General features: G+C 31.6%; 1 protein-coding gene across 1 annotated transcript in view; it reads left to right on the plus strand.

The window, feature by feature from the left end:
* LOC105620293 (frequenin-1) overlaps positions 1–26,163 on the plus strand; it is a 49,943-nt gene that overhangs the window by 567 nt on the left and 23,213 nt on the right. The window lies entirely within an intron of this gene.

The raw sequence follows: 26,163 nt of genomic DNA on the forward strand, positions 1-26,163 counted from the left end.
CTCTCGCTCTCTCTCCTTATCCATCTATCGCTTTCTCTCCGCATTCCCTCTGTCTACACGCTAAACGCGCATCGATCGCGCGGCCGTTCAATACGCGCTGCAATGACGACGTACCTTTCTTCGATAAAATGCGTTTAATCCATTCCATAAAGTTTGCCTGTCGGAAACGACAGCACACCGTGCTTCTACGCCACGTGGCTTTGTTTCCGTTGAACGAGAGCTCGATAGTGAACGCGACGTCTACAACCGCGGAATTCTATTTAATCTTTCAGCAAAAAGTTGTGTGACACCGGTAAACTGCATTTATGACTAAATAATATTTACATCAGGCAGTTTTACACTAGGTTTGAATAATTTATAAAACAATAGTAGAACACACACAAAATGGTAGCGGCAAAAATCATCAAGAACTTCTCTAAGAAATGGTAAATGCGACCCTCGACATTATATATACAAAGTAGGCTACAGATTTTCAAAACGAATTCGAATTGAAATAACGATATGAAATATAACTTAAATATTAATTTCTTGATACATAATCATAGGAAATGGAATGTCATAATATATCTGAAAAGAGAACTGTCGGAACTATCTCACTGATTTTGACGGACTTTGAATTTGTTGTAGAGTATTAAAAAGTACTAAATTCGTATTTTTTTATCTGATTATCTCAAGATTTAGAAGTCAAGATAACTTTTCGGAAATAATACTTTTTTTCATTTTTAGCGAATATATTGCTATGAGACATAAGAAAAAATTTTACACAAAAATTTTATGATATTTTATATTCTTAATAATAGTATATTCTCATTTTCAGAAAAAATGTTTTAATTTAAAGTGAAAATGTAAAAATTATACTCAAATTTTAACACAACAAAAACAAACAAAAAAGATCCAAACTAATGAAGTGCGGTTAAAAAGTCGCAAGTTATGACATAAAAAAAACTTTTATTACTTTATAAGAAGGATAATGCCATTAATATAAAATTTGTTGTTGTCATATTAATTTAGATTTATAAAGTTAAGTCAAAGTTTCTCGATATTTTCTCAGGCTTTGAGATACCACTTTAGATTTATTAATCTGTGCATAACCTTAATGAACTACTAAACTAATTTTCTCTAAAAATCTCTGTGATTTCATTGAAAAAGACATCAAAATGAGTTGAAACGTACAATTTGAAATATTGATGATAACATCATCTTTTTTTTAAGTAATTAAAGTTTTTGCATCATAACTTGCACCTCTCTGCGCTATACTTCTAGCCTTAATTTTCTTTGTTGTTTAATTTATTCCTCAAGTATTATTTTGAAACTTTGAAATAAGCAAATAAGCAGATAAAAAAATATAGATTTAATATTTTTTTTTGTTCTACAAGTCAAAGTTCATTAAAATCAGTGAGAGACAGTTCATTAAAATCGGTTTCGACAGTTTCCTTGTGAATATATTTGAATGATGATTGTGCATTTAAGACAAAGCAACTCAGTAAGCGCTCAGTGATTCTTAATTACATTTGATTTCTACACTTAGATCCAGAAAAACTAAAGACAAAAACCAATCATACTAAAGAACTAATAAACGCTCTCCGCTGACTGAATATAGCCTTCACTTATTTGTGTTAAACATTTCTTGGTCGATTTTCACTTATTATCGTTTATATTTAAGTTATAATTAATATTGTTATTTTATTTAAAGAAATTGTCAAGTGGCCTATCCTATATAACATACACACTTATAATTGTTACGTGAAAATTATCACGTTTTTAGTGACACTAATGTTAACGATTAAATATTCTCAACCACGGGCGCGCAAAAATGGACGACGCGGGCGGAATTCTCGATGAATTATTCGGGTGAAAATGCGAAGGGCAGGTACGCTTTTGGCCCTATACACTTCCAAGTGATTACTCTGGCGCTGGTGATAGCTTTCATGTGGACCCTTATTAGGATTTTCGCCCTCGTCGCAAGCAGATTCGATTAATAAACATTATGCACGGAAATGCACAAATTGTTTGACAAACGTTTTATTAAAGCTACAGTGGCAGATCTGAGATAATTAAATCAACATTTTTCTACGTCGATATTCTTTCTAAAAGCTAGCCTCTTGGGATATCGATCGTACAGTGATTAATGATAAGGGAACATTGTCCTTTATGTTATTCAATTATTTGCTCGAGTCAGAACATAATTACTGTAATATAGATAAAGATATATCAGCCCTATAAAATTTTACTTCTATTACTTAGAATTATTATTCCTCAGAATTTTCGTTTTTTACTTACAATATTTAAATCGTTAAATTTAATAGTATATTTCCTAGAGAAATCTGAAAAATATACGACATTCTTGTTTTGCATCACGCTGACAGTTACTACTTTAGACAAAATTGTATCGTGTAATTCAACCGACATTTTTGCTCACATTATACAAAAATAATTATTATGATAGATGAGACTATATCAACTCCAAAAATTCTATCTTAATCTTTATTTCATATAAAATTTGTATTATTTTTTAAAATTTCCATTTTTACTTATGATACTTAAAATTTCACAGATAAATTTTCTAAATCTGAAACATATGCTAAATAAAAACGACATTCCTGTTTTGCACCTCGTTGATAGTTTCTAGTTGGACGAAACTATGTCAGATATAGACCGAAGTGTACAAGATCTCTGACAGTCCAGTTGTCATGGCTTATTATTGACTTATTTGCCTATGCATTTTAATAACCGCCAATTTGTTAAGTCGATCGACCGAATGACCCAGTATAATAAAAAGTTGCATGTATCGAGGGATACCGCGAAGTATATCATTGCAAGACTAACTTTATTAAACAGGTAGTTCCACGTGGGTTTACGCGTGCATCAATAATGCGTACCAAAGTAGTCTATCACCGCGTCAGCACACATTTAATGTAAAACGCTATTGTCAACGTCATCGCGCTTTGATCTCGGGAATGAAATAAATCGTGCCAAACTGAATACAAACTGCGCACGTGGCAACGTTTATATGTGAACGTTTATCCCGTTTTCGAACAAGGTGCTATCGACGTGAAATATTAATTTCGTTTGAACGCGATCGTACAAATATTTATCGACACGCAAGAAAAAGACTAGGTTTCAATCAATTCACGCACATTTATTTTGTAATTAATACAAAAGTGATTGATAAAAAGACCTGGAATACTGTTTGCGTCATCACCTTAATTGCCCGTCGGACACACCTTATAGTAATGCACGGTACGAATTAACTCCTTTTTAGAGTGTACATTGTAATGTACATTAAATTAGAAGACATTATCCGTTGAAATTATTTAATGCTATCAGCATCATTTAAGATCTGATGTACATAATAATAATGTATATGTTGTGAAAAATAGTCAAAATTAGTTGTTTAGTATAAATTATTTATTTAAATATGCTGAAAAGAAACTGAATTAAAAAAAAATTTTTTTAACGGTAAAGTTAGATCTGAAAGAGTTAATTAACTAAAGTGTAACTGCTTATCGAAATTGACAGAAAGCTTAAAATATTCTGAGTGTTTATTATGCAGTAACGTGTTGAGTCGCGTCGACAAAAAATTGTAATCTCGCTCTACAATATTCTCTGGTTTGTCGCTTTTCTTTCAAACACAGAGGCGGTTCAGTGTGCCGTAAAATTCGCGCTCGTTTACTGTTCTATTTCCGCTATAACCCGTGTATGAGAATAATCCAGGTGCAACTTTACGCAGAACGCCTAACAAACATCAAAGCCTTATGCTTTGAATTACATTCTCCAACGACGTTCTATTCGCTTGTTCGTAGTGTAAAATAATAATTTTGACTGTCATTAGTTTAAATAGTCTGTTTAATTTTTATTTGCAATCAGATAATATTTAAATATTAGACAGTATGCGATATAAAATTCGCTACATGGAAAGAATGGTTTTGTTAAAGTATCTAAAAATTCAAATTATCTAAATACTGAGAGAAAAATGTATCTATTAAATTTTAATTAATAATTGTTTGAATAGTACTGGTATAAGTTTTACTTATTCACGGAAAATAATTTTTTTTGTTTGCTAAATGAAAAAATATAATAGTTAAATCGAATGAATAATTCTTGTATCAAATAAATGTACATTTAGTAAATATTCAACTATACTAATTCTATTCAAACAAATATTTATTAAAATTTATTTATTACATATTTATTAAAATTTACATTTTTTCCCCGTGTATTAAATACAGAGAAAATTTAAATTAAATACAAATTTAAAAATAATTTTATTTAAAACATCCAAATAATTATGAAAAATGCTCAAAACTTGTTAAAATATTTAAACTTTTTGCAGCATATCATCAATATTTAAACGTTCTACATAATTATTCTGACGATTCAACTAAATTATTTTCAAATATGTATCCAACTAAACTTTTAGATACTTTAACAAAATCGTTATTTCCGTGTAGACATTTAAGTGACAATTTTCATCCGATGTATAAATTCAGCTTTAGTTTAAAACTGTATTTCAAGAGCAACAGATAATCGACAGTTTACTTAAACTGGAATAAGATTCACGCAAAAAATATAATTAGATACCATATTTGATTAAAGATCCGCTTTAATCAAATATGGCCTCGTCTTTACTTATTTATATTGATTAGTTTTCGATTAATTTTACTAAATTCAGAGAAAATGTTTCCATTTTTTCGGAAATATTTATGTGATATGTCTAATCAATGCTCTTTGTAAACTGAATAAATTGATTAATTAATGATAATGATTGAATATTAATTTATATTTATATATTATTTGTGTTAATTTTATCAATGCCTTTATAATTTCTGAAACATCTTCTAAAAATGTGAAAACGTTTTCTATCTCTAGCTAATATACCAGAATAAGAAAAGTCAAAATAATAATATTAACCATGTCCTTCTTATTCTTGACAAATTGAAATTAATTTCTTAGCCAATATTGTACGAAATAACTGTTATTAAAACTCTCTATACTCCTATAAAATAAGTTACAAAACGATAGGAAGGGTCAGTCAAAGTCCAGGCTAGATGAATAGCTTCAGTCTTCAGGTAACCAGACTCGGGTTCGAGCTTTAAGAGTATCATGTATACGTTTAGAAGAGCCTTTGTCGAAGATACGCACGCCTCGGTGGTCAACTGCGAGCTCGAAAATTTTCCGCTCTCGCGTCTATTATTCCGCTTGGACGGGCAAATCTTTCAATGATTCGTTCCTTCGATAACTTCCGATTCGTGCACTCGTTGTCAAGAGGTGTAACTTCTAAGAACATTCTCAAGTCTTTTAAGGAAATTCTACCGCGGAAGTTCGCCATAGATGCGCTGTTTGCGGCAATGACGCGTTCTATCGCCTCATCGGAATTTTTATATTATTTACGCGAGAGAAAAATCTCTCGAAAATCGCTAGACTAGACACACTATTGAAATTTAATTGTAATCGCCGAGAGTAGACTTTCACGAGAACGAATTTAAACTGCGCATCGCTTTTAGCGTGCTTAACGCGGCGGAAAATACCTGTTCTTATCCGAAAACCAATTTTGAGGTCCGCAATTTCTGAACAAGACGATCAATAGTAGAAAGGATTTTCGTGAATATCTTCGTAAGAGTTTTCATGAACGCATGAGTAGTCTTAGAGATAGATCGGCATATGGAAAACGATGATAAGATTAATCTGAGATTAGAGAATGACTCGAGAATGGATCCATCATGGATCAATTACGAAAATTGGCAAAATGATATTGTTGTTAATCGTAATGTTGAAAAATAAATATAGAGTCAATTAAAGTATTCATAAATATAAAGACTGAAATATAAATTATGCGTGGATTTCTTTCGTGACCAGATTCATTCTTGGAATGCCAACGTTTCGTGAACCTTGCAGTTCACTTCATCAGGGCGAGAATCAGACCCTTGAGTATCAGGCTGCTCCTCGCCCTGATGAAGTGAACTGCAAGGTTCACGAAACGTTGGCATTTCAAGAATGGATCTGGACACAGAAGAAATCCGCGAAACGCATAATCTTTATATAGAAAGAACCCGTGGAAGTCTCAAGAATATTATCAAATGACTGAAATAATTACTGTTCAACAAAAAGTCAAGCCTTTTTCTCTCCAAAATACCATAGTATACATATCCCGAAAATTTTTTGCATTGAACATGTTGTTTGCATAATTTTATTTGCTTAAATATTTAATAAGTATTATTAAACGGTTATATTATTATGGTAATACTTACTAAATATTTAGGAAAGTAAAATTATTTTTTCTTATATTATGTATTAATTGAATATTTGACATTATTTCACTCAATATTTGATAATTATTACCAAATTTTTTTTTAATGTGTAATTAACAAGTGTTCGCTTGTATGTGATTGTCTTGATTATTTTACATCTAAAATCGTACAGTTTTTCCTTATGAATGTTAAAAAAAAAACAAAATGTTACAAAACAAATATGAAATTAAACGCTATTTTAAATTACAAAACTGGAAAACATGCATAACACATTAAATGAAAAATGACAATGGTAGAAACGTGACATGTATATAAATTGCAAACCAGGTACAAAACACGTGCAGAGTACGTGAGATTGTAGTAAATTGTTATGGAATGAGGTTATAGCAGCGCAACCGGATGTGATCTTACCGTAACATCCAAATTATGCGCTATCGATGTGACGTCTACACGCCGGAGGCGCACTGTCAAGCTGATCATGTCTGTCACGATTTAACACGATAGCGCGGGAGTCCAATACGGGCGGTAAATTACTGTCGCGAATTTGCCAGCTGGATGGCCCCACGGGAGAGAAAGAGAAAGATCCGGCGTTCTCATTACGGGAATAATAACTATGAAATTACGAGTTATTACGGATTACGAGCCTCGTTAGAGGCTGGTCACGAGGAATTTCACACGCGAATGCATCTTCAGCCGGCAGTGCCGGCACCATCGTCCTTTTGGATTATAAATTCAGACTCGGTTGGATACACTGGTAATCCGAATCAACTTTAGCGAACGACCGTGTGAGAACCAGGTTACATGAGAATTGGCGACTGCTTGTACTATTGCTGCAGCTGTGTTGCGAATAATTAATGATCAGTAAGTATTATTACGAGAACAGAGAACGTGCCGTTTGGTGAAGATTGTAGATTATGCCACTTGTATTTAGATATTAACGATGTTTGGAGGCAATATACATGTGGAATCTTTGATGAAATTCAAATTAGCAGGCACCCTTGACATAAATGGGAAATATCTAATTGGCGTAATGCACCCTCGTTTGCGATCATTATATTTAGATCGAATTTACTGCAACTTTCTGCCACCTGTGTCACGCATTCGCGTAAATAAAATTCCGCTCGTTAACCAGGTCGCTGAACATGGCAAATTGTTCTATGCATATGCAATTAACCGATAAATTATGAAATGTGCTATATCGCGCAAGCAGTTTTATCATCGATTTACAAATATCTTTTTCCCCATTTTTGTCTAAGCCAACAAAATTGTAAATAACATCACGCTTATAACGGTGATTTGATCTTTGCTCTCCGATATCACGCATTACATTGCGCGATAACGCGATATTATCTCAGCGATATAAAGAAGTGGCGCATTAATCCTTTTTTTAGTTAAACGCTAATGCCGGCTACAAAGCTAATTATACAAGTAATTAGATTTATATAGATTTTAATGTACAATAAACCGAATTAATCCCAATTTATATTCAATTAAAGTAGTTAGCTATGTAAATAAATTTGTATTGCTATATGACACGATGAATTGCCCAAAAAGGGGATTAATTGTAATCCAAAGAAACCGCAAAAACAAATTCACATTTGTCGACGAAAATCCCATTTCGATTTTCTGAATTAAGCTTGATATAATCCCGAGCAATAAAAGCAGCGATTTTGTTAATACCACATCCGCGAAAAAGATATTTGAAATGACTGTTATTTACTAGAACGTAGAATAAAGCGTATTACGTAGCATATTCTAATCAACGGTATACACATTTCATAATTGCATTTCATAATTTTCTAAACCTTGATATCAAAGCAATAAATTCATCTCGATCAATTATATAATTTTCCTTAATAAGGAATTTTTACTCCATAGAACCAATCAATATTATACAATATTATCAATATTAAACATCATAAAATCGACGGTTTGATATTATTTTCACTTCATTACTCAATGATAATTTGATTGAACTAAATACTCATAAAGTATTTTAAAAAATAATTAATTAATTATATCTATATGAAAAATCGTTTAAATATTTCAGTTTGTACTCGACATTAATTTTAACTCTACTTGACCATTGCTTGTATAAATATTCATTCGATTTCTTAATTAATTAATTATATCTATATGAAAAATTGTTTAAATATTTCAGTTTGTATCCGACATTAATTTTAATTCTACTTGACCGTTACTTGTATAAGTATTCACTCGATTTCTTAATTAAGCTCTTAATTAATCCCGAGTAATAAAAGCAATTTTGTTAATATCATACTCATGAAAAAGACATTCGAAATAATTGTTAAGTGCGCCACGCTTGAATTTAGAATAAAGCGTACTACGCAGCATATTGGTAATGGAACCAATAACATACACATTTCATAACTACATTCATAATTCTCTGGAGCTTAATTCATATATCAAAACAATAGAATTCATCGTTCAACTGTGCAATTTATTTAATAGAGGATTCCTATTCTACAGAATAATCAATATACAAAACAAAAATAACCATAAAATTGTTTTCTTGGCATTATTTTCAATTCGTTATTTATCAATGTTTTTATATTGTATGAATACTTAAATATTTATAAAATATTTTTGAAGATAATATCAATGAATTATATCTAAATGAGAAATCGTCTAAACAATTATAGTATACCTAACAATAATTTTAATTCCATTAAACTCTTTTAACTGTCGCTTGCATAAATATTCACTCGCTTTCCCGATTAAGCTTGACATAATCCCAAGTAATAAAAGTGGTGGTTTGTTAATGCTACATTCATGAAACTGACACTTGAAATAACTGTTAATTACGAAGATACATAGAATAAAAATACGCAGCGTGTTGTAATGAAATCGATTATATATATTTTCATAACTGTATTTATAGCTTCTTGAAGCTTCATGTATGAAAAAAATAAAATTTATCGTTCAACTACGCAATTTCTTTTAATAAGTGATATCCATCCCATAGGTGATATATAGTAGAACAGTCAATATAAAACATAAAATTGCTATCTTGGCGTTACTTTCATTTTCGTTATTTATTAATGTTTCTTCGACATTGAATATTATTATAAAATATTTTTAAGAATAATATATACTTTTTATTTTTTTATTTTTAAGAATAATATAATAAATTACTAATAAATTACCTAAATAAGAAATTGTTTAAATATTTTATAGTTTTGTACTCGACAATAATTTTAACTCTTTGACTCATTTGTATAAATATTTACTCAATTTCCTCATTAAGCTTGATATAATTCCGAGTATTAACAATAATTCTGATATTATCACTTTTAAAAAAAATCACTCGAGATAACAGTTAAATACTATGCTTGTATAAGTAAAATAAAGCGCTATGCAACATATTGTAATAAAATCGACGACCTACCTATATATACATAGCTTCCTGAAGCTTTATATATCAAGACAATAGAATTCATCGTTTAAACATGCAATTTCCTTTAACAGAGGATTCCCATAAAATAGTCAATACATAGAACACTATAAAATCACCAGCTCGGTATTATCTTCGCTCCATTATTTATGTCGCTTCGACAGTGAATATTTATAAAATACTCACACTTTTAAAGATAATTAAATCATATCTAAATGAGAAATCATTCGAACATTCTGTATTGTTTGTACTCGATGCTAATTTTAATTCTATTTAACTGTCGCTTGTATAAATATTTATTTTGAACACTCCATTGTCTTGCACTATCTTGCCATGTTTTAAGAGACAATTAGAAACTGATGTCCGGACATTATCTATTCCATTTCCTATAAAACTACTCGATGGCAATTTTGCCGGTAGTTATACATTCGTCCATAAACGCCCGGAAACGAACATTTTGCGTAATTACAATCTCGTAAGGTCGAGCACCGTTTACACCCGCTCCAGGAAACTTTCATTTAATCTGCCCGCGAAAATCAATAGACAGTAAAATAATGTTTTGCGGTTATATTACGTTACAAGCGATCACGAGAAACCGGTGCTCGAGTCTCGACATATGTTTTCGTGATCGCGTGATGAGCGCGCCGTTTTATCAGGCCGCTTATTAATTTATCTGATGCGAGATTACGCCTTACTCTTCCTGTCTTAGTTTTATCTCAAGTGCTCCTGATCTATACGTTTCTTACGTAGTTTATTTACTTATATATATATATATATATATATATATATATATACATGCTTGCCTCCACGCGACTGGCAAAGTTCTTACGCGCAATTTGTCTACATATAACTCGAGCGAGGCTCTCGCTGATAAACTATGAAAACTGTCATTTATCTTCGCTTACGTAGCTTTCGCTACTCAATTTCTTTCTTCTAGCTAGACTACTAGAGTATCGCCGTAACGATATTCTATGATCGAGTATTACGTTACGACAAAGTTTGACCATTTTTTCTCTGGCAGCTTCCCTTAGATTCTACCTACTCGATCCACGCATACGGTGATATTTATGACTTTATTTAGGAGTATTTAAAACGAATACCGACGACGCGGTTAAGTTGTCCCGCTTATTTTATTCCATGTCTGGCAAGACAATTGAAATACCTACATTTGGTTGCAAGAAAAAAAACTGTGTTTTTTGCCATGTCTCCGACGTGTTTCTGCTTATGGCCTCCTTAATACTCTTTGCATACTCTTTGAATAAGAAAAGGTTTTTTTACTTGGGGATAAAAACTGGATTTTTACATAAAAATGCTGCTTTTTATTAAAATATTAAAGAAAAATTTATTTTCTCTAATGTTTAATACTAATATTTTGATTTTATTTAATATCTTTGTCTTTATAACTTAAATATCGAGACAGAAATATCTTTACGTTACTGCGATGCCTAATAAGATGATAAAACCTTTTCAAAAACTGGATCTGATTGTATACGTGGCTGTCATTTTAAGAAAACTGTCGCTCACCGATTTTGATGGATATGTTGTAGAGCATTAAAAAATATTAGAGCCATATTTAGAAATCAAAATATTTTTTGGGTGTAAATTAAAAAATTTGATATTTTCGAAAAATTTAAATACAGTATTAAAAATACCATAAAACTTTAGCATAAAACTTTTTTTCATATACCTCATAGTTTCATAGCAAATATATTCGCTAAAAATGAAAAAAAATCCGTTATTTTCAAGGGTTGACCATAAATCTTGAGATAAGCAGATAAAAAAATATGGGTCTATTTTTTATACTTTGCAACATATACGAAATCCATGAAAAAGAATGAGTTTGAACGGATTGTTCTAACGATTTCCTTGTTAGTCGTTGTACTACATATAATTGTTTACAGTTATCTGTATACAGAATCTTTTGGATAAATGCATAAACGGAATTCTAGAATAACAACGTAGCATCAAATGTAGAAAAATACATATCCGAATAAAAACTTTTCAAGTAAAAACTGCTTTTTACCAGATTTTCTATTTAAAGTTTCCAGTCTTTTTCGAATAATTTTTATCTCTACCCTTGAGTAGTATTGAATACTCCACTTTTATATCGTATCACATTACAAAGTCAACGAAAATAATAAATTCACAGGCACTTTTACGGCAGACGTGTTCCACCCCATTCATTTTTCCTGCATCAGCTTTACGTCCGAGCGAAGTCCTTACCGTCGGGCGAAAGAGAAGTAATACTCGCCGAGTTTCGTGCCGGCTTCAATCCTCGACTTAAATCCCCACCGTCGAGCGACGGCGAGCTCATCGACCATGAATCATCCTGAAATTCTCGGAGTCACGTTTCATCCTTCGGGAATTGCGAAAGAAAGAAAGAGGAGTCTCGCGAGTCCAGCAATTTTCCCAGGAAGTTCGCGATATCTCGCAAGATCGGCCGCGATTTATTTAGGATCGCATTGAACGTTATTTTTGCAAGTGACCCGCGTTTTTCTCACGAAAAAGAACGAGGACGGAAAAATCGAACAAACTTATCCGTGTAGAAGTTGGATACCCGGCTTGGCGTCGACAAAACGCCTCCGCGACGCGTCGGCGTCGTACTAAAACCGTGGCGATTCGTCGCCGCGGTTCTTTTTTTCTTCCCCGTCGTGAGAACGGAAACGTTAGTGTTGGGTGATGTGCCGTCTTTCACCCTCGAGTCTCGTTTCACGAGATCCTATCCCTCCGGGATGGAAACGACGATCGTGGTACGTGAAGTTTGCTAGCGCTTCCTTTTTCCATCCTTTTGTAGACGTTGACGTCGACGTCGTCGTCGGTTATTATTCATTTTTACCGTCGACCATCCCTTCGTCCCGATGAACGTCCATCCGGATCGTCTGTCACGATGAACGATCGATGCACGTGATGCTTTTTCACGTCGCCTATGCGGCGCTTGCGGGAATGCACATTGCACGCGTGAGAACTAAACGCCGACGATGTAATCGCTTTGCCTGTCGAGTCTTACGTTTTATAGCGCGAGTTTCTATCCTGTACACTCGTCAACTTCCCGTTCCGCGGATATGAGACGCGTGCAAGCGATTACTAAATATCTAGCCGCTAGTCGTAGTTGTTTGGATCAAATTAACATGAAACTTTACTTTTGCAACATTAATTACAGTTGCAGAGTCCCGTTGTCGTTTACATTGTATTGAAATATTCACATATATTTGTAAATGTAAACAAAGTAAATTAGAAAGTTTCATTTAGTTGATACGAGTAGTTAAATCGGAAGTTTGGAAGCTCCCAAAATGTACGTTCGAGCTATTTCAGACGAATCAATGAATTTGTTAAAGTACGACGTGGTTCGTTACGTTTTCTATTTGAATCTGAATAAGAGAAATGCCTGGAATAATAATTCAACGGCTAAATTGATTAAGTCGTAATAATCCTCCCCTACTCCACTCCACTCAAAAAAGAGATTGTTTAATAAAAGTAATATTTTGTAAAGTGTCTAAGTAATTTAATTGTACTAAATCGATTAAATCGCAATAGTTTCCGAAAAAAGTTATATAATAAAAGTGATGTTCAATAAAACGTCAAACGCTCCAAGAATTATGTGAATGACATTATATTATATTCCTCTTTATCTAAAAACATATAACAAGTACGAACCGTAAACACACATAACGAATGTTTTATGAAATTATGTATTGCTCCACTGTTTTCTTTCCGATAAATTTCCCAAATTCGATGTGAATTTTTATTTAAGCATGAATAAAAGAAATGTCTAAAATAGTTCAATCGCTAAGTCAATTAAATTGCGATAGTTTTCAAAACAAATTATTTAATGAGAGTAATGTTTAACAAAAAATGACTAAAGTAATTTAATGATTAAATCGATTTCACGATACTTTTCGAAAGAAATAAATACGTAATAAAAATGATGCTCAATGAAAAATCATTGTCAAATTGTCCAAGAATCGTGCAAATGACATTGTATTTCTTTTTATACACTCCCCTCTCTTCTAAAATAAAAATATAACAAATACCAGCCGTAACGTACGCTTTATGAAAGTGCATTATAAATATATATATTGCTTCGACATTTTCTTTCCAACAAATTCACCAAATTGGTTCTTTATTTGGACGTGAATAAAAGAAATGTCTGGAATAATTCAATGGCTAACTGATTAAATTGTGATAGTTTCCGAAAGAAATTATATTATAAAAGTTATATTCGACAAAGGAACGTCATCAGACTTGTGCACCAAGAATTGTGCGAATTATATTGTTTTCTTTCTTATACATGTCTGAAATAAAAATACAAGTATCAGCCGTAAAGTACGTCTTGTGAAATTGTATTGCCTCGCCGTTTTCTTTCCAACAAATTCGATGTGATTGTTTATTTGAATAAAAGATTTGAATAAAAGATAGAATAATTCAATATCTAAATTGATTAAATTGTGATAGTTTCCGACAGAGATTATTTGATAAAAGCAAAAAAAAGTTAAAAAAATGTTTAGAGTAATTTAATGATTAAATCAATAGTTAAATTGTGATAGTTCCCCCCAAAGAGATTATTTAATGTAAAAGAAATTATTTAATGTATAAAAGAGATTATTTAATAAAAAAAATTTACAAATTTGTATATGAATATTATCAATATTTTGATCGAAAATAGAAATCTTTCTTTTATTTGATGATTTATTCTCATCAGTCTAACTTTTATTTGTAATTATTAATAAAAGAGATATTTATAGATATTTAATAAAAAATGTCTCAAGAAATTTTGACTAAATCGATTAAATCGTGATAGTTTCGAAAGAAATTATGATAAAAGTGATGTTCAACAAAGGATTGTCGTCAGACATACTGAAGTTATGAATGATATTGTTATTCCTTCTTATACACTTCCAAAATAAAAATATAACAAGTGCCAGCCATAAATGTAAAGAGCGCTTTATGAAATTGTATTATATTACGTGTATAGCTCCGCAATTTTCTTTCCGATGAAAACGCGTCCGCCTTCCTCTTATCCTAAATTTTTCAGCCGCATAAGCGTGTATGGGATTGATTTAATTTATCAAAGACATAGCAGCCACACGGAAAGTGCAAATTCTTGCATCCGCGTCCTTTACACGTCAGTTATGTCCTCGCGGGACGAGACTTTCGGGGTTACGCTATGTCTATTCCGGACAACTGACAAGGAAACACGAAATGGTTATGTTCCTCCGTTTATTCGAGGATATTTGCATGATACGAAGCGAGGAACAGCTGACGAGCAATTATCCTGACGGGAAAATCGAATAATGTTGAAAGGTTCATTTATCGATGCGTGATCTCCGTTAAATGAAATGCTAATTGACTATCGAATAGTAGTTTCCTTTCCTCTCTCTTCGATCGAGGAGAATAGGTACACGACGCGGTATGATGCTGAGTTTCGCCCAACTTCTTCCGCGGTAACAACATTTCACCGATGTTAATTTCCAGCCCCTGTAATTTCGTTACAGCCCCGAAACACCGCTGGAACTAGAATCTAGGACGCGGCGATAGATACGCGCCCGGGCTGCTGGGTGGAGGAACCGGATGTGCCCCGAGAATCCGCCCTTTGTTCAAACGAGATTGAATTTATGGGACCGTTCCCGTAATCCCGCCGGGCCCTTGCGGGTATGGCCGCACACATACTGAATCGTCGGATGTCCTGTTAATGATTCATCAACAACTTAACGTACTTCGCTAAACTAACATTCGAAATTTCGGTAGCAAAGAAATAATTTTCAGATAAGACAAAATCATGATATGAGACACCTTAAAGACATCTTTCAAACGCCTTTTGCAAAAATATCTTAGTATTAGATGTATCAACGTTTTTTTCCAGATGCACACAATATTTCTAAACTATTTTCAAACTATTTGTAAGATTTATATATTTTAATACTTTGTAAATATTTTTATGGTCTTACACTAGAAATATTTTTATAGTCTTGCATAGATCATGAATATTTATTATAAATATTATGAAATATTTATTATCATATATATTTTAGTAAATGCTGGAAATAATAAGACGTTATAATTCAGATTAAAATAAAATATTTATTAAAAATATTTGTTTATATCATAAATGTGATATATAATATTTAGTCTATATTAATAATAGTTTTTGAATAAAATTTACATAAAATATATATAAAATATTTTTGTAATATTTCAAAAAATAAATAATAATAAACAATATTCATGTATATTTTTTATTCTGTACTGTTAGAGTTATTCATTAAACAGAAAAGGGCCAATCTTTTTGTCTGGTATACTATTATATTGAGATTCGAAGGAAGAGCATGGTTATTCTTTTCGAAACTATGCGAATATAAATATTTCCTTTGTATTGTACGACGCTATATAGATTATATATTATATGTATAGATTATATATTATATGTATAGATTACGCAATATTGTACAAATTCATTACACGCGCGCGCGTTTCCATCTCTGATATCGCACGGTAAAGCTATTTCGATGTGCCGCGACTTCGTGCTCTCGCAAAAACGATTCTATGTACGCCGAAGTTCGTAAAAAAGATTTATAGTATGCTATATGTGCTTAAGAGACTTTTATTAAATTGAACAAAAATATCATTGCATCTCGGATAAGTTATAGCGAATGAGTTAAGCTACATCGGAGAAACGTAATTGGATCCGAATGGAACTGTCTTGTTTTGCGCTTTCATATGCCACGATGTAACGATAAAAATAAAATTATTGCCAGTGTCATTACTGCAGCGATAAATTTATCTTTCAGTGATTTTGAAACAGCAAGATTATCTTACCTCAGATATTGAGAACACATTGACATTTTTTTTTGCCCAGACTTTAACAACGCCGGATGCGGCTGTACGACTTTTATCCAGAAAGCTATTTCATGATGAATATTGAGAAATCTGATCGAATGGAGTATATATAACGTTTCCTAGGTCATGATAAAATAGGGAGTATTCGTAATTCAAAAAAAATCTGATGCCGGGAAAAAATATATATATATATATATATTTAGTCTCCGCTTAGAAAAACAAGGCGATTAAAATCTAGAATAAATTATCAAAATTTTCAACTATTCTATTTACGTACCAAAGAATTATTTATATATTACTACTTACAATATCGATATTCTTAAAAACTTTTTTTGAATAGTGAAGATTATAACAATTTTTTTTTAAATCATCTTTTTTGAATTATGACAATTTTTACGACTTTCATGAAATTAAGTGAATTTAATAATCGACGTTTACTAAAAGACATTAACTTATGATAACAATAATTAAAAAATCAAGTTTTTTTTATAATTATCACTTTTATATATTTATATAATTATCACTTTTAAAGTATATAAGAGAGTGATACCTTCATCCACATTTTCGTACGACAATACAAATGTGAAAATATTTATCAGTTTTTTATAGGAATGTAAAAAATTCCGAGCACTTCAACGAGCTTAACAAGATCAAAGCATTCGATTCCTTAGAAAGAAAAAATTGACATCAGTCCGATCAATAGAGGAAATTCAATTAATGAACATGAATGAGTGGAATGAGTAGTGTATTTCAGGCGAGACGCGAAAAAAGTTGAGAGCCCGAAGGCATCTTCGGGCGTTCGACTTTAATCAAACGATGGCAAAAGCGGTTTCCTTTTATAACGCGACAGACATTAACTGTTCTTTACATAGAATTGCTCGATAATGTTAATTAAATATCTGTTGAATGTACCAAAAAATTTCAGGTACATACACTACACGTATATTCTACGAAGTTGAGAACTTTCTCAATCTCGTAAAGTACATAGTTAATATTTTTTTATACATTCATAAATTTTTAATGAATAATGTGATCACTCAATCACTTTATCCATTAAGCTACTCCAACTGCTACATTAAATCGTTTTGCGATGTAAAAAAAGATACAATGGTACCGCGTAATATTTCTGCAATCGACTGTGCAGTTATTTCTTTTTTGAACCTTTCACGTCGTTTAAAGAGCACGAGCGCTCGTTTACACATGATAAAATTTAGGAATAATGGAAAAAGAGCAGAACTCTTTTGGAACAATAATAAGTGAAAACCGAACGATAAATGTTCTACTTAAATAAGCGAGAAAAATTATATTTTGTCAAAGCGGATGTTGGTCCTAATATTTTCGCGTAAATCTTACAGTTTTCAATTCAAGTAAATTGCACTGCAAATCCAAGTATATAATAAGTGTCTTACATGCAGCTTGGAAAGTAAAGCGTTAAATTGTAATACCATTATCGTAACTCTTTTTTTTAAACGGTCATTATTTTTTCTAAGCTAGACAGACGAAATAAAATAAATTATTTTACAATTAATGCCTATCTCTATTTGCATGAACATAAAAATGATTTTTATTGACCGTAAAATCTAAGATGTCGAATATTGGCGATCCCGCATGTTCCGTATTGCAATGTTGAATGAACGAAATGCCGATCACGTTCAATTTTGCGAGCCCCGGTTTCGCATGGAACATAAAAGCATGATATACTCGACTGGAATATGAACTGCGAGTTACGGGAGACGACTTAAAGGTAGGCTGTCATAGTGGGTTTTTTATGTTTCAAGAAATGAAGAAAGTGCGCAACCGTGGTCATATTTTCTTCTGAAATTCTTTCATTTATTTCAGATTTAAAACATCACGCGCGCGACTACTGTCTATGACAGCATAAAAAACATGATCGATTTTTATTAACACGTTAATAAAAATGGATAGGTAACCTAGTTGTCATCCAAGGGATTCTCGATTCCTTCACGAGTATTCCTGCGAGTGTTTTAAAGAATAACAATAATATCGTTATTTTAATGAAAATTTCTCGTAACTCTATTTTGCTATGTTTTTACAGAAGAGGCAGAAGGCAATTCTGCTTAAAATTCAATATAACGTGCATTTAAAATGAAACATTTATAAAAGATGCGTCATAAGCAAAGATTATAAAGCTTTCGGTAACACAAAGATATGTTATTGAAAAACTTCATTAAAGTTTTTTAATTACACATAATAAGGTTCAAAATAATAATTTCCAGTCAAAAGATAGATAGAAAAAAACAGTAAAATAAAACAATCATTTTTTATTTTTTAATCATCTTTTATTTTAATATATATATGTTATAGAACGATGAATTAACTTTTCTATACTATTATACTAAAAAATGGAAATAGTTTAACACTATGGGAATCACTTTTTCATCCGACCTACAACCCCGATTTAATCTCTATGATTATTTTCTATTTTAAAATTCGGATAAAATAAAGTCGGATTTATGTGAAAAAAATATATCAATGATAAAAGAAATATATTATCCGTAGTATTAAACTATTTTAATAACAAAACTATTTTCATAATATTCTTTAGTACTATAAAAAATTAATCGTTTTAAAAAATATATTATTAAAGTAAAAGGTGATTGAAAAAAATAGTTGTTTCATAAAAATAATCTTATAATGGCTTAATAATAATAAATAATAAATAACAAAAAATAAATAACAAGAAGAAATTACAAGCCAGATTTTTATGTGTTTCAAATTCTTAGGACATACGTTTCAACCTTATTATTAGGGTCAGTGCAAAGAAATTAAATGAAAATTTGACAAAATTAATAAAATTACAAGTTTTATATATAGTTACTCAAAAACTTTTTCACTTTTATTATGAGCATCTCGTTCTCTCAGAAATTATCTAAATTGCTACAAAAAGAATATGTAGGCGATTATTGTAATTATTGTACTTAATATACACTGCAAAAAATTTGATTCAATTTTATTCAATTAATAGCTTTTTTTACAATCCGAAGTAATAAAAATCGTGGGATAGCGAATGTGAACAGTGAATGCGGAATGCATTTATTTTCGGGATGCCATTCACGGAATGTGGGACTCCCATGAGAGGTTTTTTCCGGTTGTTCGAACATATCGTATGTGTATGTGCTTGCCATCGCGTCTCTCCGAGTGATTTCCAGTAGTAAAATCAGAAGAGACACGGTGCACATCAGTATCGATAGAAGCAGTACGATAGCTTCTTATTTTAAGAAAATGGAATACAGGATGGGCCGAGCTAAGTCTTTTGCTCGGCGCCGGGGCCGTCTCTTTACTTCTTCTTAGAATTTCCTTTCCATGTTCCGCTATGGCCGTGCAAACACAATTCTCATTTTTATGCCAAGAGTGGAAGATGAAGATAAGAAGAATAAGGATGACGGACAATCTAAAAGAACGAACGAACGAACGAATGAACAAACGAATGAGATCGTAGATCTTCTCACAAAGTAATAGCTATTATTTCTGCTGTTTCCCATTTTCTTTAAGTCAATTTTTTATGAAAATGAGATTACAGCAAATGAAAGAAGTTTATCGTAGTCAAAAAATTCCGAATTTTATTTATAAAACATTAAAAATATTATTAGAGAGAGAATACACAGTAAAAATATTTTATATTTGTCTTAAAAATAATTTTTATTAAAATTTTGTGTTAAACTTTTAATATATTCAATTTATTATAATATAATTATACAAAATATTCAAATAGTACAATTTTATTGTGTTAAATTGATATCCCATTTTTTAAGAGTAGTGTTAAAATAACATAATTTGTCATAGTAAATGATCAATTAACACAAAAATAATATATTTTAAAACATAAATGTTTTAATAAAATATATTAATTTAATATATAAATGTTATTTTTATTACGTTATTTATAATTTTATTACGTTACTTATATTTTATTACGTTACTTATATTAATTTAACACAATTTATAAATGTAAATTTTACTGTTTCCACATTGACTACAAATTCTATCAGTATTACATCTTTTATGTTAATATTTTAGAGAAGACATATATAAAATGCATTAAATTTAATATAAATTTTCAACTATGATAAAAATTCAAGAAGCGCGAATATTTTGAGCAGACGTGTATTTTCAAATATAGTATCGCTGATATCGTCAATTCATAGATCAGGAATAAATCACATTTTCCTTCGTCCGATTTATAAAAAAGTGCTGCGAGTGATCAAACAATTACGACCAAATCTTGAATTTTACAATAATATCGAATCATTACGTGAATTATTGTAAATTCAATATTTGATAATTTTCATGATAACTAGAAGCGTGTTAATAATTAGGAAAATTATAATAAATAAGCTAACTCGATACCAAATATCTATTTGAAGATACTCATTTACACGGATACGAGTCGACTGGAAAAACGTGGCTAATTATACGTATGTTAATTAATAAACCGGAATAATCCGATATTTTGTTTGACTCTTCCCACGCGACATACTTATACACGCATGAATCGCTTTCAGCGTGAGTAAAAAATATAACAAACTCAGATGCGATACAATTATGCAGGACACGTTTTAATTAACGCTACAATAATCACCCTTATTCTATTTCACACTCGACACTCTTCGCATTCAGTCGCAGTGTTTGCGAAAACGTGAAAAATGTTACAAATGTCAAATCATTAATTTGAAGTGATCGACGTTTGTGTAACACGTTTTTCGACCCATTTTTTTTACATTTCCTGTTCGTTCGAGTGCGGAATTAATTGTGGATGAAGAATGCGGTATACCATATTTTTTTCCAATATAAATCACGCATACCGAAACCTCCGCCTACTGCCGTTAAAAAAGGATTGAAAAAGCGAAATTAAAAATCAACTCGATACTTTCGTGACTTGTTTCTACTTGTTTCTCGTGCACGCTGGCGATGCGTGCTACTGTCTTATCGCGTTTCGAGACAATAGCGATGTCTCGTGTCGCACGAAAGCCTAAACCGTAACGTACGTTTCCGTCATCTGTCAAAGCCGCGTTATGTGTATCCCAGTAATTGGACTATGCTTGAGGAGATGAGACCGAACGGAGGAAGTAAGACGCAACGTGCGAGAATTAACACGATCGTAAATGCAGATGCAAATGTAACGTAAATGTGGGGATATCAATCATTGATTTAGTGATCAGCGAATCTCACAAATCCGTGTTTGTCCCGCGTGCTAATGCCAAATTGGCAAAGGAATTATCACATTAACGACGGATTCGGTGGTATTCATGATATGTGTTTTCGAAAGAACACGAACAGTGGTTGGATTAAATATTTCAATTAATTAACTTCACTCTCTCATCGAAAAAAATAGATTAGGTGATTCAGCAAAGCTATAGCTTGCTATGTGAATTGAATATGTATAATATAAAAAATTTGATGATTTAACAAAGAAATTACGTCTGTATAAACACATTGAGAGAAAAATGTCGAAGTATTGCGAAGCAAATGTTACTTACAATGAAATATGATTGTGATAATGAAATATACATTTCTGTGAAATATATCTTATTAATTGCAAAAAATAAAAAAAATTGCTTATTTGCTAGGAATAAAATTTTATCTTGCCCGTATTTAAATATTTGTTTTAGTGAAATAAATATATCCATTTCTCACAAATATATTTCTAGGCGTCTTTTTCTCAGTGCAATTATCAGTATGTTAATTCAGCTAATTTTTTGTGACGATAAAAATTGCTAATGTAACAAGTTTTCTTCATTATAGTAGTTAAAGTATATGCCATCTTAATTATGTCTTGTTAAAAATTTTGATGTATTCAAAATGCACATTGCATTGATTTTTATAGAAAGTTATCTTTGCTGTATTAAAACAAATTCGCTGTGCTATTATAATAAATATGATTATTTACATTGAGAAAAAAAGCTATTAACGTAAATGTGTTAAAAAATTCGTAATGATTATTTTATTCAAATATTTATATATTTAAATTAAATGTACGTGAATCATGTCAATAAAATCTTGTAATTAAAAATATGTTGTTCGTTTGAATTAATAAATATTTGAATTAATAAATAACAGCTCGTGATCGCTACATTTAGTTAAATCAATTATTCTTTTGGAATAGCAACTTTTTTCTCAGTATAATCACTAATTTTATTCAACTGTACAACTTTGCTACTTTAACATAGAAAACTAGCTACTCGTATATACGATTGTAAATTTGCTGAGTGAAGTTTTTAGTTATTTAAAAAAAAATCTTTCTTTTCCGTGTTATTGAAGTATATATGTATCATTAATTCTCTGGAGTTGACGTTGAATCCATTTAATTATAAATCTCTTTATAAAACATGTCAAACAATTCAATTTTCTTTATATTACATCTGCAAATGTATATTATAAAAATATACTCAGTATTAATTCCTTTTATATATGAGTTATGTCATTTTAGTTCCTTGAATTTAATTACGACTTTTAATTAACATAATTTGAGTCTCGTAAGGCCTAGTAATTATGTTACAGATTTTGGCGTCAATTACAGCAGGTTAATTAATTTCATTTCTTATTGATGTATGTATTATCAACTATTAATTGTTCGCTACACAAATTGTTATTAAATGACTATTATTCAGCCAATTCCACCAATTAAACTATTGTTTGTAGAAATTAGGACTCCACACCGTAGTTCCCATCAGTTAATGATGATCACGTAATGAAAAAAAATCTAGCCGCGCGGATCAATATTCCGCGAAGGGAACAAAAACTTTTTGTGATTTTCCTCTTTTCTCGCTTTCCACTAATAACACGCAGAGATCCAATATACCACTAGACCATGCCGTGTGCATGCGACTAGAAATTTAATTTGCATGACATACCGCATGTAACTGTCATATTTTTTCGTCGCAAGCATTTTATTACAAAATAATATAATAAAACGCATCAGTTGCACTTCCTGTTTTCCTGTCCGTTCAAGTTTACTACGCAAAGATCACAAAGAGTGTCGACATAATTTAATTCAATTCGCTTCTCTCAACGGTGAGATATTGTCGTAATTGTGTTACATGTTTGCGCGAGACACTGCCCCAATTGCGTCCGCGTAAATAGCTCGCATCGTTACCATATTCTCGTGGTATATCACGATGCGTTCACAATGCGTTCCACCCGGGGATTCGATCGCATTATATCCGGGACGGCGCCGTTAATTCAAGCGTTCTATTAAAATGCACTTTACAATCAGTTGTTTTGCGGAAATTCACAAAACTACGAATCTCTGTTCGCAAAATCGATTTTGCCGAGCGAATTCTGTGTATTCGAAAATTACAATCATCCTTCGTCAATTAGTAAAACAGGTTATAATATTTACAGGATATAATTATTTACAATTATTTACAAAATAAATACTTCCTACTTATTATTATAATAAGACAATGTAATAATATATTAAATTGGCTAAAAGAGAGCAAAGAAATAATTGATGTTTGATTAAAAAGAATACAAATTTTTTTTAATGTTTCAATTTAACGTTAACAAATTGATATGCAATGAGATAAGTTTCAACTTTACTATATAAAAGGTTTTCTCCGTGTCTAGATCCATTCTTGGAATATTAACGTTTCGTGAATCTTGCAGTCCACTTCATCAGGGCGAGGAGCAAGGAGTGGACTGTAAGTTCACGAAACATTGTCATTCTAAGAATGGATCTGGACCCATGAAACGCATAATCTTTATGTAGAAAGCACCCGTGGAAGGGTATCACCCCTCAAGAATATTTTCAACTTTACTAATTGTAAGTCTTCAATTCCGATTATGTAGACTAAATTATTTAAACGTAAAATTATTTTTATTTTTTATTATTTTTTGTTTTTGAGTTTTAATAATTTAATCTGCATAATCGTGACTGAGAAAGACTTAATAAGATTAAAACTTGAATATCAAATTGATGTATTATATATAAAAAACGTATTATTTTTAGTTAAACATCCATTATTTTTTACTCTTTTTTTAGCTCATTAAATATATACTTTTCTATTATAATAACAAGCAAAACATTTATTTTAAGTTGTCAATAACTTCAATATAATCCACTTGACTCGCTAATTGACAAAGAATAATGTTCGAATAAAATTCGCTTGGTGCATCGATTCTGCAAACAAAGATTATTATTACATGGAATTTATTCTTTCAGCTATCAAGAAAAAGTAGAACAGGTTGAAAAAAAACTAATTATTTAATGAATGAAATTTATAGTAACTACTCTTTTGTTTGCAATTGTTTCATCCATGAATTATTGTAAATAGTATAAAATTAAATGTAAAAGGTATAAAATGTAAATTAAAACATTCCGAGTGAAAGTTATGTATCGCACACAATAACATTTCTGGGAAAGTTACATATGAGCTTTAACATTACGCGAGATAAACTGTTATACATTTACGAATCCTCTTCGATTTAATGAGTACGAGAAGCTTGAAAAGTGGAATTTCCTCAAATACATCAAGATCGACTCGTTAATAAGAGGCGTGACTTCATTTTCGTGTCGACGATTTTCCGATTTTTCGTTGTCATGACGGCGCGGCAGTTATCGTCGCAAATTGCAGAAACGTATTATGTACGCATGTGCATTGGATAAGCGGGGCGAGCGCGTCGTAAATTGTCGATGTCGATGATAGGAGGCGACGCGACGATAGGAAGTTGCATCTCGCAGATGCTCCGGGCGACGGATCTACGGTCTGCGTAGCGTAGGAGATGGAAGTACGTTCTTCGATAACGCTTGCGTGGAAATTGAATTCCTTTGGAAAGGAAGGAAGACTCCGGTCACCCACCGACCAAACCACACCGTCCGAGTGACGATGCAACACGACGGCGATCACGCAAAATTCCCTCCGAACAAGACGTCCGTCTGAACAACTCGTCCGTGTGTCTTCACGAAGATAAAACTGCGCGATTCCCGACGGCCAGAGTGCTTCCAATACTCTCTCAAGTAGAACACAAAATCATAAAATCGAGATGACATCAAGAAAATTATTTTAGAAAATATCGAATAATATTATTCGATACACTATTCGATACTTTTGATGATGATTTTATGATAAATAATAATTCTTGATGTAATAATAATTTTTAAATGGTTTTTTAAATTTAAAAAATCACAAAAATTAAAGTTATTTTAACAAAAATCAATGATATCATTTTTGATGATAATTTTGTGATGAATTCTTGATAACAAAAGTGTATCAAATGACGTTATAAAAATGATTTTAATTTGATGCTATTTTGACCTTATTATAATTTTGTGTTCTACCTAGACTCGGACGTAAATGAGAACTCCATTAACGTCGGTCAAAGAGGACGATGGGCGTGGGTTGGACCATCCACGACTTTGATGTTGCTGCGCTGCGATGCGTCGCTGGAACTTAAATCAGCAACGAGTTGCGATAATCCGTTAAAACTTACGTGCAGTTAATGCTGCGGTTCGCATCTCCGACCGGAATATGCGAAACTTCGAAAGTTAATCCTTTATCCTACGCTCGCTTTATTCCAATTACGGGATGTTCGAGCGAATGGCGATGTGACGTTGTGTGCGCAAACTCGTAAACGTTACGACTATCTATGTACAATAATTGTATTTGCACTCACATGCATAATGTCCCGAAATCTCTCTCTCTCTCT

Source organism: Atta cephalotes, assembly GCF_000143395.1.
Source record: "Atta cephalotes unplaced genomic scaffold scaffold00025, whole genome shotgun sequence".
NCBI lineage: Eukaryota > Metazoa > Arthropoda > Insecta > Hymenoptera > Formicidae > Atta > Atta cephalotes.